At 38.9% G+C, this 18254-nt stretch overlaps 1 protein-coding gene across 1 annotated transcript in view; it reads right to left on the minus strand.

Annotated features, from left to right (window-relative positions):
- Nucleotides 1-201, minus strand: part of SPICE1 (spindle and centriole associated protein 1) — a 71257-nt gene extending 71056 nt beyond the window's left edge. The window contains exon 1 of the mRNA XM_061193080.1: nucleotides 112-201. The gene's annotated coding sequence lies outside the window, so the exon portion shown is untranslated. The remainder of the gene's footprint in view (nucleotides 1-111) is intronic.
- Nucleotides 202-18254: the final 18053 nt, after the last annotated feature.

The following is an 18254-nucleotide window of genomic DNA, read 5'->3' on the forward strand; positions in this document are numbered from 1 at the left end:
CCCCAGGGAACAGAGAGGAAGACGCCACGACCGTTCGCCCTGCCCTGTAGCCCCGGTCCCTAAGATTCTGTGGGGCGGGCTACAGGCCTCCGCCCCGTCATCGCAACCTGCCTTGCCGTTTCCTGACTGCTGCCTCCACCACGACTAAAACTCCAGGCTCCAGAACCGCCCGGCCGGCCACAAGTTGACACAGCCCGCCGCTTCCGGGATGTTGCCTAGGTTACCGGAGCCCCGCCCATTCCATTGCGTACATCCGGCGAGGCCAGTGCGCAGGCGCCTCCCAAAATCTGGCTTGCGCTATGAGATAAAAAGGCCCTTGGCGTGTCGTGCGTTGGCCGCTTGTTGGCAGGGTTCCGGGCATAGTTTTGGAGAGTAGGCATGTAGCATTAGCCAGGTTCTTGTGAATTCTCAGAAAGAAAGACGTTGCTCCCCACACCAAATTTCACATGTCACACTTGCTTTCACCTCTGTTTATTCAAAAATATTTATTACTACCTACCAATGAGCCAGAGACTATGTTATATTCAGCGGAGTCTAAAAACAGGCAAAGTGCCTGTCCTCAGGAAGCTTACTGTGTAATAGCAAACAGTTACCAACAATACAAATGTCAGATTAAAACTGTGACAAGTGCTAACAATTAGGCATACTAACTAGATACTAAACTTATAGGAATAATTGAATTATTGGAAAGCTGAAAAGCAAGGATGAGTAAATTACCAGGGACGGATAAAGCCTTCCTGCAGAGGAAGCCACATATGCAAAGGTGTGTGGCAAGTGCAAGGGAGTGGAAAAAGTCCAGTACCTCTGGTGTTGGTGTAAGGAAGGCTGCCCTAATTGGGCGGAGCCAAGACAGGCAAAGCTGTGTATCCCATGTTAAGATCTTCACAGAGCATTTCATTGGAAAACAGAGTTAATTTGCTCCAATAATACAACCTCCTTCAGGTCCCGGTTTTCTACTGTTAAGACACACCCATACATGGGCCAGCAAATACACATTCAACACCTTCTAGATGCCAAGAACTGCCTTCTAATAGTTTCCACTCTGATTGAGGAAGTTTGATGTAGTTATATTCAACGGTCAGTCAATATAATCATCCCCTGCATACATCTTCAACTCCCTGCCCCTCTCTGAGTTACTGAAAACTTGGCAAAACCACAATCCTGGCTATTTCAACACTGTATTTACTAAGTGCCTGAACCTTTCCAGATGAAACTGGAAGATGAAAAACACTCAGCCATGCTGACTTTAAATTCATGATCACTAATTTTAAGTGGGCCTTTAAAAATGACTGAAGACCACAGTACCGTTCCCTGCTCTATTAATTCTCCTACCGTCCCAAATGACAACTTTATACCTTCTCTCGTGCTCAACATCTCTTCCTCTATCCTCAGTCTCGGCCAGTGACCTTGCTCCCTACTTTATTGACAACACTGAAGCAATCTGAAGAGAACTTCCATAAGCTCTCATCACTAATTCAATCCTCCTATCAGCATCTTTACCCACCAACCTGCCTTCCAGAAGCTCAACAAAATCCAAACACAAACATGAAGAACATTACATCAAGGTACATAATAAGCAAATTCAGTGGTAAAGAAAAAAATCTTAAAAGCAGCCAGAGGGAAGACATTACAGAGGAACAAAAATAAGGATAACATCATATTTCTCATCAGAACTATTGCAAGCAAGAAGACAGTAAAACATCCTTAATGTATTAAAAGAAAAATACCTGTCAACCTAGAATTCTGTATCTGTCAAAAATATATTTTAAAGATGAGGATGAAATAAATATGCTTCCACACACAACTGATAAAATTTATCACCAGCAGACCCCCACTATGAGGAATGTTAAAGTAGGTACTTCAAGCAGAAGGAAAATGATACCAGGTGGAAATCTGGATCTACACGATGACAAGCACTGGAAATAGCTACAGGAGTAAGTACGTAAGATTATTTTTCTTATTATTTAAATCTCTTTAAAAGATAGTTTACTACTTAAACAAGTATAATGCAAATGTATTGTGATGTTTATAATATATGTAAAGGCAAAATGCATGGCAACAATAACATAAAGTCCAGAGGAAATATATTGTTGTAGGCTCTTATACTATTCTGATGTGTTATAAAATCACTTGAAGTTAGACTGTGACAAGTTAAAGATGTATTCTATAAACCCTAAAGCTATCACTAAAGTAGTAAGAATTACAGTTAAATGAGATGATATCTATAAAAAGAGATATTATAAAAGATAACAAAAAATAGTTGATTAAAAGTAGGCAGAAAAGTGCAAAAAAAGGAAACAAAGAACAGATGAGAGAAATAGAAAAAAACAGCAAGATGATAGATAGATATCAATTATTACATTAAATGCAAATAGTCTAATCACCTCGATTAAAAGGCAGAGATTGTCAGATTAGATTTTTTTAATTGCTGCCTATAAAAAGAGACACACATTTATCAATAATATAAAAACACAAGTAAGTTTAATGTACAAGGATGGGAAAAGATATATCATGCTAACACTAATCAAAAGAAAGCTGGAGTGGCTTTACCAATATTTGATGAAGTAGATTTCAGAGCAAAGAATATTATCAGGGGTAAATAAGATCATTTCATGATGGTAAAGGGGCCATTAAATCAAAAGTATACAACAATTCTAAACATTTATGCACCCAATAAGAGAGCTTCAAAATAAATGAAGCAAAAACTGATAGAACTGCAATGTGAAATAAAGTCCACAATTATAGTCAGAAATTTCAATCCCCCTCCCTGAATAACCTATAATACAAGTAGGTAGAAAATCAGCAAGGTTATAATAGGCTTGAAAAACATTATCAGCCATCTTGACCTGATTACATATATAGAATATTACTCCAACAACCAGCAGAATACAAATGCTTATCATATGTATACAGAATTTTTAGCAAGATGGACAATAATCTGGACCATAAAGCAAGTTTCAATAAATCCAAAAGGATTCAAGTTATACTAGCTATGTTCTCTGACCACAATGGTTAAATCCAAGGAGGAAAGAAATAATAAAGATTAAAGCTGAATCAATAAAATAGTAAAGCAAAAAACAATAGAGAAAACCAATGAAACTAACAGCTGAATCTTTGAGATGATTAATTAAATTGATTAACCTATAAACAAATTGATCAGGGGAAAATTACATATAAGTTACCAATATTGGAAATGAGAGAGGTGACAGATTCTACAGATTCTAAAAGAATAATGTAATATTTTGAACAACCCTATAGTAATAAATTCAACATCATAGGAAAAAATGAACAAATTCCTTGAAAAACATAAATTACCAGACTTTCTCAAGAAAAAATGGATAACCTAAATAGCCCTATATCTATTAAAGAAGTTAAAGTTGCAATTTAAAAAAAAAAAAAACCTTCTCACAAAGAAAAATACAGGTCCAGATGGCTTTACTGGTGAATTCTACCAAACATTTGGGGAAGAAATATTACCAATTCTACAGAAACTCTTTCAAAAACATTGAAGAGTTGAAGAGGAGGGAATAATTTCCAACTCACTCTATGAGGCCAGCATTATCCTGATATCTAAATCAGAGAGAAGTTTACAAGAAAACTACAGACGAATATCCCTCATGATTATAGATGCAAAAATTCTTAGCAAAATTTTAACAGAACTCATTTAATAAAATAATTATGCTGAGTGAAAGAAGCCAAACAAATTTTAAAAAGGGTATATACGGTGTGAGTCCATTTATGAGTCTCTAGAAAATGAAAGTTAATGTAGTAACAGAAAACAGACCACTAGATGCTTGATAATAGAAAGGAAGAGAGAGGAAGTAGGAGAGAGATTTAAAGGAAGAAGAAAACTTTAGAGGATGTTGTATATGTAGAAAATGGTTTCATGAGTATGTGTGTCTATAACACAGGTGATATATATGCTTTAAATATGTGAAGTTTGTTGTGTGTCAATTATACCTCAAGAAAGCTATTTATTTAGCTTTCTCTGGGTGGTCCAAATGTGAGCCAGATATGCTCCCCAAGCCATAAGATGCTCTACTTCTGCTTAGTCCACCTCCAGCTCCCCCATCCCAAATTCTCATCAGAGTATTTCTGAAGTCTTCCCTTTATTTCACTATAAACCTTTCCCACTCCCCTCTTGTCTTTGAGTCTCCGCCAAATGCAAGTGATGGTGGATGATCCTTCCTATATCAAACACCAAATAAATAGTTTCTGTTTATTCTCATGTCAATAGTCTTTGTTTCCACAACTGCTTCTATTTTTTATGACACTGATTTTTTTTTAATATGGAGAAGATTCGTCTTCAGTACTACTATGAGAAGAATCATACTTTTTATATATTCTGATTTTTGAAACGTAAAAATACCTAAACTGGGATATAAATCATATAGATCTCTGGTTGGTTATGAGGAACAAAAAATAGGGAAGCTGGCAGACATGACCAAATCATGACAATTCTGGGTTGATTGCTGCAGAGGTTATGGTTTGGCTTCCTGGACTGACTGCTGCAGAGATTGTGGGTCAAGTTCTATTGTTATATATCATCTGGCCATTGTCTGTTTGAATATTCAGTCACAGACACCACCATGACTAGCAAACAAGAGATCAAGAGCAATGCAACTGTCCACCACTGCTCATGCCAATGAGTTGAGACTGATTTCTATTCCTTCTAGAGCTTAGGTAGTATCATTAATAACTTCAGCCAAAGTTAATGATAACTTCATCTTATAGCCTTTTCTATTTGTATAATTCTCACCATTGAGAAGACTGCTCTGATTATTAGGATAAACAATGAGTCAGCAATTCCTCCAGGTAGAGTACCTGAACAATCAAGGGTGGTCTCCTTTTGTAGCTTGCATCTGAGTCAGAACTTCCATCCTTGGTAGTTTATAGAATTAGAGTCTAGGTGTATAAAGAAGTCTTGGGATGCTATTACTAAAGTGGATAAAATCTTAGTCTGAGGCAAACAAGACCAAGTGTTCTGCCTGCAAAGGAAGTAGTAGCCTATAGGGGTACATGGAGATCCGAGAAAAAAGATTTTATCATAAAATGAAGTCAGAACCAAGAACTTACATATTTAGATCTCTATTAGTCTCTTCCAAGTGGCAAGTATTTGGCCCATCACCCTACAAAGTTTGTTGAATTCAAATTTAGAATTACCTGGGGTCTGATCAATAGATTGTACTAATTGATTCTTTCTCTGGGAGAAGGGAAACTAGCAGAGTCACAGGTTAATGTGTGTAATGTAGTTTGTCCATGTAGGTGCAAGTGGAATAGCCATTGGCTATAGTTCTCGATGATCTCATTTGATGCTAGCCTATACGTTTTCATTGTGGGAATCCAATGATGAATGGCATATCCAACAGTCAGTAGGGCTGAGGGCAGAGGGTCCTATCTGGGACAATCTAAGAAGAGTGACTATGTTCTGATCCAACAATTATAATAAAGAGGGGGGAAAAGGAGAGAAGGGAGCAGTCTGGGTAGAAAACGTCAGTGATCTATATAGTAATAGAGAAGGACAATATCAGTAAGTCAGTCAAAAACAAAACAACAGTTAGACAGGGGTCCTGGTACAGTATCTTAGTTGGAACCTGTCCATTTTCTAAGGCCATGTGCTTATTCCAAAGGTCACTGGTCCATTGTCTATTTCCAAAGATCAGCTTCTTCTAAAGGATCTGTGATAATCCTCAGCTTGAAGTCCCCTTGGAGTAGACTTCCAGTTATATGGAACTCTGAGTTGCTTATTTAGCTGTGAAAAGTTAAGTCAAAAATTGACTTACTGAAGTTTCACTAATATATTTGTTGTGTTAAAAAATGATTAAAGAAGACAACTTAGGTGATACAAACAAACTTTACCTAACACCTCATGAAGTAGACATTCTCCTTTTGGAGAACTGCAAAATGGGGTAGAAGGAAGAAAGCTTTTACAGGATAAAGAATAAAGAACAGGAAAGAGAAAAATAGAAAATATCTGATTGGCTGGGGCCCCACAGTCAACCATGTTTGGGTGAGAAGGCCAAGAGCTGGCTTGCATTTGGGGATTGACCGACTAAATATACTGCATTTCTGGTCAAGTGGAGCATTTAAAGGGATGCGAAAGTTATCTAAGTTGCAGTTTACTAATGTGGCACCCCAGGCAGGAGTGGCTCCATCTTGGGCCTAGAAAGGTGTTTCAACAGTTGGTAACAGTACCTAATAAGGTCCCTTCCAGTGAGGTTCAAGAGAGGTTTTTCCCAGTGTCTCTTCCAATAGATGAAATTTCCTAGTTGATGATCACGAAGAGCCAATTTAAGAAGCGTCGTGTGAAGCTGGCCTTAACGTGTCCATTATAGGACTTGCAATATTTTGCCACATCTGCATGCAGCAGAAAAGAGTCTAACATCAGGGGTGAAATTTCTAAAAGTATGTGCCTTCCTGTTAACAGTTCATAGGGATATAACCAATGTGTCACTGAGACATATGGCCAAAAGGGCTAGTGGGAGTACCTTTAGCCAAGAGAGCTCAAGAATTTCTGAAAGTTTTGCTAATTTTAATCTAAGGATTCCATTGGTTCTTTTCATCTTTCCAGAAGTTTGTAGGTGGTAAGGACAGCATAGTTTTTGAGAAAGAGTGATGCCTTACAAAGTTCTATTATAGTAGTTCATGTAAATTGTATGCCTTGGTCACTCGATATAAAAGTTGGTATACCCCAGATTCGAAACACAAAATCAAGCAGCTTTTTAGAGACTGCAAAGAATATTCAGCAAAGAAGATTTTCAGCAAGAAAATGCTGTAACCCATCCTAAAAATAAATAAATCCCATGGAGAGTGGGAGCTGGATAAAATCTATCTGAAGGTGTTCAAAGGGTCCTGGAGGTTTTGGTTCCTGGCCATGCCTCATCTTTACAGTTTTCCAGGATTATGTTGTTCACAAGTAACACATGTCCCCAAAATAATCTCAGCTGTCTTTTAAAGTTTTCCCACCAACATTGATTTAAGATAGTAAGCAATATGTCTTCACCATGATGCATAGTTTCATAGAGAAATTCAGCTAATATCCACTTGAAATCATCTGGTGCCACCAAATTGTCATCTTGAGAGTCTCAAGGATTATCTAAGTGAAGTATACACCACATTTCTTCCATTCTTCCTTTTCCAAATCATGGGCTGGATTTTTGATGTGGATATTTGATAATGGCTTCTTTGTCTCAATCCAGAGATTTGTCTTTTAGGGGGTTAGTTAGTATCGTAATCTTGGTTAAGCCTGCTTGTTTGGCAAAATGATCTACTAGAGCATCTCCTTTAACTTCCATTTAATCTTTTTGTCTCTGTTACCATGGGCCTCAATCTTTACAATAGCCATTTCACTGGGAAGTTGAAGTGCATCTAAAAATTTCTTAACCTGTTGTCCACTTTTGATGGGGATTCCAGCAGAAGTGAGAGAATCTTTTTGTTTCTAAAGCAGCATGTACTACTCCAGAAGCATACCTGCTATCTGTATATGTGTTTATTCTCTGGTCTTCGGCTAGTTGACAAGCTCTAATAAGTGTTATAAATTCTGTCGTCTGGACTAACTTTCCCTCAGGTAGAGGACTCTCCTGTAATGGAGAGTTGAGATTAATGATAACATTAGCGGTGGCATGATAATCTCCAGTTTCGATTTTGAAGTATAACCCATCAACAAATACTATTCTCAAAGGGAGAATTCTCAAAGGGAGAATCCCCTCTAATAAAGCTGAGCGAGGTACAGAAAGTCCCTTGCTGAAGCAAGACGACTGTGAGGTTCCCTTTCTGGTAAGGGCAGGAGAGTGGCAAAATTCAGAGTGTTGTGAAGTTAATAGTAATGTGAGAGGGAGAGGGCAACAGAAATTCATAAGAGGTTAACTGACTGACTTAAAAGTGTTGTGTGGGGATTGGTTCAAGATGGCAGAGTAGAAGGACGTGCTCTCACTCCCTCTTGCGAGAGCACCGGAATCACAACTAAGTGCTGAACAACCATCGACACGAAGACACTGGAGCTCACCAAAAAAGATACCCCACATCCAAAGACAAAGAAGAAGACACAATGAGATGGTAGGAGGGGCACAATCAAAATAAAATCAAATCCCATAACTGCTGGGTGGGTGACTCACAAACTGGAGAACACTTATACCACAGAAGTCCACCCACTGGAGTGAAGGTTCTGAGCCCCACGTCAGGCTTCCCAACCTGGGGGTCTGGCAACGGGAGGAGGAATTGCTACAGAATCAGACTTTGAAGGCTAGCAGGATTTGATTGCAGGACTTCAACAGTAGTGGGGGAAACAGAGACTCCACTCTTGGAGGGCACACTCAAAGTAGTGTGTGCATCGGGACCCAGGGGAAGGAGCAGTGACCCCATAGGAGACTGAACCAGACCTACCTGCTAGTGTTGGAGGGTCTCCTGCAGAGGCAGGGGGTGGCTGCGTCTCACCGTGAGGACAAGGACACTGGCAGCAGAAGTTCTGGGAAGTACTCCTTGGCATGAGCCCTCCCAGAGTCTGTCATTAGCCCCACCAAAGAGCCCAGGTAGGCTCCAGTGTTGGGTCGCCTCAGGCCAAACAACCAACAGGGAGGGAACCCAGCCCCACCCATCAGCAGACAAGTGGATTAAAGTTTTACTGAGCTCTGCACAACAGAGCAACAGCCAGCTCTACCCACCACCAGTCCCTCCCATCAGGAAACTTGCACAAGCCTCTTAGATAGCCTCATCTACCAGACGGCAGACAGCAGAAGCAAGAAGAACTACAATCCGGCAGCCTGTGGAACAAAAACCACATTCACAGAAAGATAGACAAGATGAAAAGGCAGAGGGCTATGTACCAGATGAAGGAACAAGGTAAAACCCCAGTAAAACAACTAAATGAAGTGGAGATAGGCAACCTTCCAGAAAAAGAATTCAGAATAAAGATAGTGAAGATGATCCAGGACCTCGGAAAAAGAATGGAGGCAAAGATCAAGAGGTTGCAAGAAATATTTAACAAAGACCTAGAAGAATTAAAGAACAAACAAACAGAGATGAACAATACAATAACTGAAATGAAAAATACACTAGAAGGAATCAATAGCAGAATAACTGAGGCAGAAAAACGGATAAGTGACCTGGAAGACAGAATGGTGGAGTTCACTGCTGCGGAACAAAATAAAGAAAAAGAATGAAAAGAAATGAAGACAGCCTAAGAGACCTCTGGGACAGCAATAAACGCAACAGCATTTGCATTATAGGGGTCCCAGAATGGGAAGAGAGAGAGAAAGGATGCGAGAAAATATTTGAAGAGATTATAGTCGAAAACTTCCCTAACATGGGAAAGGAAATAGCCACCCAAGTCCAGGAAGTGCAGCAAGTCCCGTACAGGATAAACCCAAGGAGAAACATGCCGAGGCACATAGTAATCAAATTGGCAAAAATTAAAGACAAAGAAAAATTATTGAAAGCAGCAAGGGAAAAATGACAAATAACATACAAGGGAATTCCCATAAGGTTAACAGCTGATTTCTTAGCAGAAGCTCTACAAGCCAGAAGGGAGTGGCATGATATACTTAAAGTGATAAAAGGGAAGAACCTACAACCTAGATTACTCTACCCTGCAAGGATCGCACTGAGATTTGATGGAGAAATCAAAAGCTTTACAGACAAGCAAAAGCTAAGAGAATTCAGCACCACCAAACCAGTTCTACAACAAATGCTAAAGGAACTTCTCTAAGCGGGAAACACAAGAGAAGAAAAGGACCTACAAAAACAAACCCAAAATGATTAAGAAAATGGTTATAGGAACATACATATCGATAATTATCTTAAACATGAATGGATTAAATGCTCCAACCAAAAGACACAGGCTTGCTGAATGGATACAAAAACAAGACCCTTATATATGCTGTCTACAAGAGATCCACTTCAGACCTAGGAACACATGCAGACTGAAAGTGACGGGATGGAAAAAGATATTCCATGCAAATGAAAATCGAAAGCTGGAGTAGCAATATTCATATCAGATAAAATAGACTTTAAAATAAAGAATGTTACAAGAGACAAGGAAGGACACTACATAATGATCAAGGGATCAATCCAAGAAGAAGATATAACAATTATAAATATATATGCACCCAACATAGGAGCACCTCAATCCATAAGGCAACTGCTAACAGCTATAAAAGAGGAAATCGACAGTAACACAATAATAGTGGGGGACTTTAACACCTCACTTACACCAATGGACAGATCATCCAAACAGAAAATTAATAAGGAAACACAAGCTTTAAATGACGCAATAGACCAGATAGATTTAACTGATATTTATAGGACATTCCATCCAAAACAGCAGACTACACTTTCTTCTCAAGTGCGCACGGAACATTCTCCAGGATAGATCACAACTTGGGTCACAAATCAAGCCTCAGTAAATTTAAGAAAATTGAAATCATATCAAGCATCTTTTCTGGCCACAACACTATGAGATTAGAAATCAATTACAGGGGAAAAAACGTAAAAAACACAAACACATGGAAGCTAAACAATATGTTACTAAATAACCAAGAGATCACTGAAGAAATCAAAGAGGAAATCAAAAAATACCTAGAGACAAATGACAATGAAAACACGATGATCCAAAACCTATGGGATGCAGCAAAAGCAGTTCTAAGAGGGAAGTTTATAGCAATACAATCCTACCTCAAGAAACAACAAACGTCTCAAATTAACCATCTAACTGTACACCTAAAGGAACTAGAGAAATAAGAACAAACAAAACCCAAAGTTAGTAGAAGGAAAGAAATCATAAAGATCAGGGCAGAAATAAATGAAATAGAAACAAAGAAAACAATTGCAAAGATCAATAAAACTAAAAGCTGGTTCTTTGAGAAGATAAACAAAATTGATAAACCATTAGCCAGACTCATCAAGAGAAAAAGGGAGAAGACTCAAATCAATCGAATTAGAAATGAAAAAGGAGAAGTTACAACAGACACTGCAGAAATACAAAGCATCCTAAGAGACTACTACAAGCAACTCTATGCCAATAAAATGGACAACCTGGAAGAAATGGCCATATTCTTAGAAAGGTATAACCTTCCAAGACTGAACCAGGAAGAAATGGAAAATATGAACAGACCAATCACAAGTAATGAAATTGAAACTGTGATTTAAAATCTTCCAACAAACAAAAGTCCAGGACCAGATGGCTTCACAGGTGAATTCTCTCAAACATTTAGAGAAGAGCTAACACCCATCCTTCTCAAACTCTTCCAAAAAATTGCAGAGGAAGAAATGCTCCCAAACTCATTCTATGAGGCCACCATCACCCTGATACCAAAACCAGACAAAGACACTACAAAAAAAGAAAATTACAGACCAATATCACTGATGAATAAAGATGCAAAAATCCTCAACAAAATACTAGTAAACAGAATCCAACAACACATTAAAAGGATCATACACCATGATCAAGTGGGATTTATCCCAGGGATGCAAGGATTCTTCAATATATGCAAATCAATCAAGGTGATACACCATATTAACAAACTGAAGAATAAAAACCATATGATCATCTCAATCGATGCAGAAAAAGCTTTTGACAAAATTCAACACCCATTTATGATAAAAACTCTCCAGAAAGTGGGCATAGAGGGAACCTACCTCAACATAATAAAGGCCATATATGACAAACCCACAGCAAACATCATTCTCAAAGGTGAAAAATTGAAAGCATTTCCTCTAAGATCAGGAAGAAGACAAGGATGTCCACTCTCATGACTATTATTCAACATAGTGTTGGAAGTCCTATCCACGGCAATCAGAGAAGAAAAAGAAATAAAAGGAATACAAATTGAAAAAGAAGAAGTAAAACTGTCACTGTTTGCAGATGGCATCCTAACGATGCTACCAGAAAACTGCTGGAGCTAATCAATGAATTTGGTAAAGTTGCAGGATGCAAAATTAATGCACAGAAATGTCTTGCATTCCTATACACTAATGATGAAAAATCTGAAAGAGAAATTAAGGAAACACTCCCATTTACCACTGCAACAAAAAGAATAAAATACCTAGGAATAAACCTACCTAGGGAGACAAAGACCTGTATGCAGAAAAGTATAAGACACTGATGAAAGAAATTAAAGATGATACAAACAGATGGAGAGATATACCATGTTCTTGGATTGGAAGAATCAATATTGTGAAAATGACTATATTACCCAAAGCAATCTATGGATACAATGCAATCCCTATCAAACTACCAATGGCATTTTTTTACAGAACTAGAACAAAAAATCTTAAAATTGGTATGGAGACACAAAAGACCCCGAATAGTCAAAGCCGTCTTGAGGGAAAAAAACGGAGCTGGAGGAATCAGGCTCCCTGACTTCAGACTATACTACAAAACTACAGTAATCAAGACAATATGGTACTGGCACAAAAACAGAAATATAGATCAATGGAACAGGATAGAAAGCCCAGAGATAAACCCACGCACATATGGTCAACTAATATACGATAAAGGAGGCAAGGATATACAATGGAGAAAAGACAGTCTCTTCAATAAGTGGTGCTGGGAAAACTGGACAGCTACATGTAAAAGAATGAAATTAGAACACTCCCTAACACCATACACAAAAATAAACTCAAAATGGATTAGAGACCTAGATGTAAGACCGGACACTATAAAACTCTTAGAGGAAAACATAGGAAGAACATACTTTGACATAAATCACAGCAAGATCTTTTTTGGTCCACCTCTTAGAGTAATGGAAATTAAAACAAAAATAAACAAATGGGACCTAATGAAACTTAAAAGTTTTAAGCAAAAGTTTTAAGCACAGCAAAGGAAACTACAAACAAGATGAAAAGACAACCCTCAGAATGGGAGAAAAAGGACAAAGGATTAATCTCCAAAATATATTAATATCCAAAATCTCCAAAATATATAAACAGCTCACTCAGCTCAATAGTAAAAAAACAAACAACCCAATCAAAAAATGGGCAGAAGACCTAAATAGACATTTCTCCAAAGAAGACATCCAGGTGGCCAAGAAGCACATGAAAAGCTGCTCAACATCACTAATTATTAGAGAAATGCAAATCAAAACTACAATGAGGTATCACCTCACACCAGTTAGAATGGGCATCATCAGGAAATCTACAAACAACAAATGCTGGAGAGGGTGTGGAGAAAAGGGAACCCTCTTGCACTGTTGGTGGGAATGTAAATTGATACAGCCACTATGGAGAACAGTATGGAGGTTCCTTAAAAAACTAAAAATAGAATTACCATATGATCCAGCAATCCCACTACTGGGCATATACCCAGAGAAAACCATAATTCAAAAAGACACATGCACCCCAATGTTCATTGCAGCACTATTTACAATAGCCAGGACATGGAAGCAACCTAAATGCCCATCGATAGACAAATGGATAAAGAAGATGTGGTACATATATACAATGGAATATTACTCAGCCATAAAAAGGAACGAAATTGGGTCATTTGTAGAGACGTGGATGGATCTAGAGACTGTCATACAGAGTGAAGTAAGTCAGAAAGAGAAAAACAAATATCATATATTAACACATATATGTGGAACCTAGAAAAATGGTACAGATGAACCGGTTTGCAGGGCAGAAATTGAGACACAGATATAGAGAACAAATGTATGGACACCAAGGGGGGAAAGCAGCGGGGGTGTGGTGGTGGTGGTGTGATGAATTGGGAGATTGGGATTGACATGTATACACTAATATGTATAAAATGGATAACTAATAAGAACCTGCTGTATAAAAAAATAAATAAAATAAAATTCAAAAAAAAAAAAAAGTGTTGTGTGTTCTGTCTTTACCCCACGTGGAACCCTAAGTTCAAGCAGGGAGCCCAGAACTAATTCAGCAGAAGCGTCAACAAGTTTTGCAGTGGCAGCTAGAGCCTAGCTGTCCACATAGAGTGTTGTCCAGTCAGTTGAAGGCAAAAAGTTATTGACAGCCCCGGTGTAGATACACACTGAGAAAGGCAGAGCAATAATCTGCTGCAGTGAAGCAGGTGATGTGGGGAACAACTGATGACAGCATAGTGTTTCAGTTAGGTACTAATGGAAAGGAAGGGATAATAATTGTATTGATGTCCCTGAGATCTTGAACAAATCAGTATCCTTGTCCATTTGGTTTCTTTACTGGCAGCACAGGAATGTTACAAGGGTTAGTGAAGGTTATGAAAAGGCCTTTGGATATGAAGCCCTGGACCACAGATTTGAGGCTTTCCTTTGCTCTTGCTTCTGGCTTTGGGGAAGTTTGGGTAAGAGTTTGGTAGGACCTATCAGAACTTTAATAGATTTCATTCCAATTGTTTTTCCTATGTCAATTCCTATGGGAACTTTAGCCCATAGAGCGTCAGGTAGTGTCAAGATCTTCATCTGGAGTATACATCAAATACAGTGGAGAAGGGGAGGTTTATATAGAGCAGACACAACTTGACTATGAATAGGTGAGTCCTCTGAAACCAGAAATAGTCCCTCTTGTGTGCATTTAATATTTCAGTTCCATTTGCAAAGTATATCTCTCCATAATAAATTTGTAGGGATGGTATCACAGAGCAGGAAGGAATGTTTTTCAGTCAAAGACCCAAGGACTGTAGTTAAAGAAGAATCTGTGGGTTATTTGAAATACCTACCTGTGTGCTATGTTTACTCCAAAGAAGAGGCTAAGCAAAGATGGCAGGGGTTGATGTAGAAAGATTAGTGTTGTTAGAAGATATTTTCTAGTTTATCCCAAAATCTCTTATAGTTTCATCTTTTTGTTTGTTGCATGATTGCATTATGGTCCAATCAACTTTTATTGGAAATGTTTCAGGTGTGGCTTTTAGTAGAGTTTGACCTATCTTATGGGCTTTTTTTTGACCCTGGGGTTTATTGTGGAAAGAGGGATCCTGTAGGTCCCTTTCTGCGTCAGTCCAATCAGCTTTTGCCATCCAGGATTTAGCATCTGAGGTTCTGATCACAATGTGTACAAGTTGATATAGGTCAGGTAGCCCTGGGTCATATGTATCCAAAGAATTCCAAATTCTTCCATGAATATTTGCTGGTGTTGCTTGGGTTTACAGAAATCTTTCATTACAGCTCTTAATTCCCCCTGGGTCCAAGGTTTAAATTTTATGCTTGTCTGCATATCTAGCTTATGGGAGGGATGAATTCTTAGAGGCAACTGGCGTTTGAGGGTTTTAGAAGAGTTGTTGACAAAAGGTAGGAGGTCTGGACGAGAGAAATATGAAGGAGGATGGGCGGAAGGGAAGAGAGCAGGAAGATAAGGGGGACGGGATGGGGGGACCTGGCTACAGGAAGGCAACTGGAAGACAAGGAGGCGGAGGACTTGCTATGGAAATGAGTCTAGATGGTTGTTTAAGTTTGCCAAATTGTTTATTAGCTTTGACCAGAGAATCTTCTAGTGAAGGAATGTTGAACAGAGTTTCATTTCAAGGTGTCTGCAAACCAGTAAAAAAAAAAATGCTGCCCATTGAGTCTGAGAAGTTTATTCTCTTTCTTTTTTAAGGCACCTCTCAAATGAACAATTTTGTTCAAGACCAGTGTTCCACACACTGGCCACTGAAGGCCCAGCTCATCCTTGGGGAAGTTATGCCATTTGAAACACAGGTGCAAGAATTAGAACTGTAATGAGCCGACATAGAAGAAGTAGGAGTTTTTCCAGAAGGAAGAGAGGAATTAGACTTAGCTGACCCCATAAGAGCTGGCAACAAACAGTCCATTGAAAGTGATGCTGCTGTGCACTATGAGTCTTGAGCCCCCAGTGTGATGGTAACTGCCTCCAAATGTAGACCCAACAAGCTACACCTCCAGGCAGGTGTAGAACCAGAGAGGAAGCTCTCTGTGGATCAAAGCCAAACTCTGGGGACCAAAAAAAACATTGAAACACAAGGATAGTCTTATCTAGGCTAAGCAACGTATGTCCAAAAGAATGCCAGGCAAGTGAGAACCATACTGGTCTGTGAGACCAGCTTAAACAAAAAGCTTAAAAGGCCTACGCCTGTGTTCTACTCTGTGATAAACAACACTTTTAGATGACATAACATGAAACAGAAGTAGAAAAGAGAGCAAAAAAAAAAAAAGGAATGACCTGACTCCACCAGAGATGCCAAACAAATGGGAACCAATAACAAAACCGGGGTATCAAACTGAGACTCGATAACCAAAGAACTCAAAGCAAAGGGCAGAGTTCAGACCCAGTGCTGACTTACCATGTCAACGCCTATAAGTGGACTCGGTGGGTACTGCACCTGGTTGAAGGCTGGAGTCCATGATGACAGGCAGTACAGACAACATCTCAATGGAACCTTCAGGAACACTATGGAAATAAGGACCACCCAAGGAAAACAACCAGAAGTTATTTATTCAGAGCTTGCTAAAGTAAGCCACCACTTGTGTTTGGCAGAGACTTAAAGGCAGGGGAGTAGGAAAGCTTTATAGTGAGAAAAAGGGAAGGTTTTCAGAAGTGCTCTGATTGGATCTTGGTGGCATGGAGAAGCTGGAAGCAGGCGCATTTTATGGTTTGTAGAACATTTGGCTTCCTCTGACTGATCCTAAGTTGGAAGCAGGGGCAAAAATTGGAGAAGCTGGCAGTCACTGACCAAGTCCTGACTGTTCTGGGCCATTTGCTACAGAGTTTGTGGTTTGGCTTCCTGGATTGGCTGCTGCAGAGGTTGTGGGTCGGGCGTCTGTCATCCTACATGGACTGCGCATTGTCTGTGTGTATGTTTAGTCTCTCACAGTGGAAGCTTGGCATTGTAGATATTTTTTTTTTTTTTAAAGTTTAATTTTTTTTTTTTTTAATTTATTTATGGCTGTGTTGGGTCTTCGTTTCTGTGCGAGGGCTTTCTCTAGTTGTGGCAAGTGGGGTCCACTCTTCATCGCGGTGCGCGGGCCTCTCACTGTCGCGGCCTCTCTTGTTGCGGAGCACAGGCTCCAGACGCGCAGGCTCAGTAATTGTGGCTCACGGGCCTAGTTGCTCCGTGGCATGTGGGATCTTCCCAGACCAGGGCTCGAACCCGTGTCCCCTGCACTGGCAGGCAGACTCTCAACCACTGCGCCACCAGGGAAGCCCCTGTAGATATTTTTAAAACCTGGCTGATGGACCATGTTTTACTTTTTAGCTATTGAACAATATAGTCATATAATAATATTTGGTCGTATAACATTTTATGCTTTCTAATATTGATACAATTTCAAATACATTCTTCCCCCCTCCTTTTATCCTTACAGCAATCTTGTGATCCTGGGGAGGTTAATTACCTAATGTCATTCATTGGATTTGGGCTAGAGTTAGGAGTCAGTCACAGTATAGCCTGATTTGCAATATAACACTCAAATTGTCTGGCAGAGATATCATCTATAATGGCTTTAAAATAAATATTTTGGGCTCTATGGGATAAAGGGTCTGTTCCAATTGCTTCTAAATTCATTACTTAAAGTTAGGATAAATCCTTGAAGGGTCATAGCTCCCTTCAAATCCCTACAAGGCTGTCATGTGGAAGAAGGATTAAGTTTATTCCTATGGCTCCAGACGGCAGAACTCACACCAGTGAGTGGAAGAGAGGCAGATTTCAATTTAAAATGTGAAATATCTTTCTAATAATGAGACACTTGCCCCCCAAAGAAGGGGTCACCTTGTGAAAGGGCCAGTTCCTCACCTCTCTTAGTGTTTGAGTAGGACTCCATGATCCTACTCCTCTAGAAAGTGCTTGAACTGGCCAGGCCAGCTAATCTCAAAGGACATCATAAACTTCAAGTTTATGAAATTTTTTTAAATTATGAAAAGAGGCATAGACATTTTAAATACAGCAATTTAACATCATTCAAATTCTGAATGAAATTATCATGCTATGTTTCTCAAAAACAATCAGTTCTATTTTAAACTTTACCCCCAGACTCTTCTTTGAATCAGTATTTTTGTCCTCATGCCCATATATTTTCAAAAACATTTTTTAAAAAGTAAAAAAAAAAAATTTAAATTCTAATAAAAGTACTAATAGGAAGTCATCTAATTCAATCGTCCATCTGCATTGTTTTCTGATTGTGCGCTTATAACTTTATACCAAATGTATTGCGCTCATTGTTTTTGATGTTTTAATAAATTGTAGTAATTCAGTAAGGTTAAAAAAAGAGAGAAACCCTTCCCATTGAATGGTAAATGCTAGGATTTTAATCTGTAATCTTAATTCTTTGAACATGATCTTTTTCCTTCTTTGTGGCTTCTTTTTTAATGTT

The sequence above is a fragment of the Eubalaena glacialis genome, chromosome 6 (genome assembly GCF_028564815.1).
Source record: "Eubalaena glacialis isolate mEubGla1 chromosome 6, mEubGla1.1.hap2.+ XY, whole genome shotgun sequence".
Lineage (NCBI taxonomy): Eukaryota > Metazoa > Chordata > Mammalia > Artiodactyla > Balaenidae > Eubalaena > Eubalaena glacialis.